The sequence below is a fragment of the Pygoscelis adeliae genome, unplaced genomic scaffold (assembly GCF_000699105.1).
Source record: "Pygoscelis adeliae isolate BGI_AS28 unplaced genomic scaffold, ASM69910v1 Scaffold120, whole genome shotgun sequence".
Classification (NCBI taxonomy): domain Eukaryota; kingdom Metazoa; phylum Chordata; class Aves; order Sphenisciformes; family Spheniscidae; genus Pygoscelis; species Pygoscelis adeliae.
The window spans coordinates 1,271,682-1,273,365 of NW_008824032.1; positions in this window are offsets into that span (position 1 = coordinate 1,271,682).

The following is a 1,684-nucleotide window of genomic DNA, read 5'->3' on the forward strand; positions in this document are numbered from 1 at the left end:
GTCGGGGAGCGCCTGTAGAGACAGCCCCAGTAACTAACTCCCTTTGGCAGGGTCTTCGCCCACGTCGTACCTCTCACCACGCCACCAAACCACCAGAAGAAAGAGGTACACGCAGAGTCCGGCGGTCACTGGTTGGGGCCGGGCTGCTCAGCACGGGAATTTGGCGTGGCTGTCCACCTGGCTCCTATTAGAGAGGATTACGGCTGTCAGCGCACAAAAGAGGGAATGAAAAGTCCTGCGGGGGTCCGCGAGAGCGTGGTGGTGGCGTTATCCACCGTGCATTTCTGTAGTGCTGGATATTCTGTTGCGCTTGATCCGTGCGGAGGATGGATAGCATCTGTGGAATAGTAGCGTGGCTCTTTCCTACCGCTTTTCCTCCGTGGAGCTGAGATAAATGATAGCATCCTCATCATCATTCAGGCGAAGGTATACAGACAGGGGTAGTGCACCTGTGCGTACCGCAGATGGCTGGAGGGTTAGTGGGATTTCTATACGTGCAAGAACGTGAACAACGCAACAGCGTTTTGGGATGTACAGTCTAGTCTTTGCTGGCAAGGCGGGAAGGATGCGTGCGGGAGAGTCGGCTCGTGCTATGGAGTGGCTGCATGCATATTTTGCGTTGCGGGACCGTGCTGGAGCACATGGCGGTGACAGGCACGCGGACGAGACGGCAGAGCTTGACAGTATCTCATCAGAGAGGTGCTGGTGCAAGGAGGTGGGCAGTCAGGGGCTGCACATGCCAGGAGGGGAGAGTTTGCCGACAGTCTGAGACACTGCGGCATGTGGCAGAGGCGATGGGATGGTGTTATGGAATACCTGCGTGCCCGGCATACGCATGGACGTATTTTTGGCGTGGTTTGGCAGACAAAGCACGGATCGTGTTACAGGATCTGTAACGACCTGTTGCAGTCCGTAACAGTAAATCCTCCACTCGTGTTCCGGGATATTTCACTGCAGTGGGATGAAACGTGCACGTGCACTACCAGGCGTGGGACAGCGGAGGCGTTTGTTTGAGGAGGAACGAGCACAGTCGTTGACACCCACGTGTTTACAGGGAGAGATGGACAGGACTGTGCCTCTTTGTTGAGGTTAATAGTGTTACGAAAATGCTAAACGTGGGATAGGCGGCATTATGGGATGTGATTTTGTTTAATGGGAAATTAATGATACAGTTGCACGTGCATAATTGGGGTATATTTATACCCATGGACTGTTCACGTCCATATAAAGTGATGATGAGTTTCCTGGCAGAGCACCGCAGCAGGGAGCGGCGTGCGGTGCTAGGTACGTGGTGACAGGGAGGAATGGAGTACACGGAGATGCTGCGTATCCCTGGGGTAGGGATAGTTCTGTAAGTACCAGCGGTTTGGAGAGGAGGAGGCCTTGCGTCGCAGGCCAGCCTGCGCGGTGGGGAGGCAACGGAAGTCGCTGCGGGCTCCCCACACACACGCTGGCGGTGGCTGTGCTGCAGGGCGGATAGCCTCGGAGGGGCCCTGCAGCCCCGCGGGCACAGGGGCAGAGCATGCGGGATGGGGCATCGCGGGCCCCAGCCCGGTGTGCGCCTGAGGGCGAAGATGTGCCACACAGGCCGTACGCCCCTCTCCGGGCGTGGGACGGGGAAGGGGAGCGAGTGGGGCGCTCGGCCCCAAGATCCGGGGGCCCAGCGCCTCCGGCCGGGGGAGGG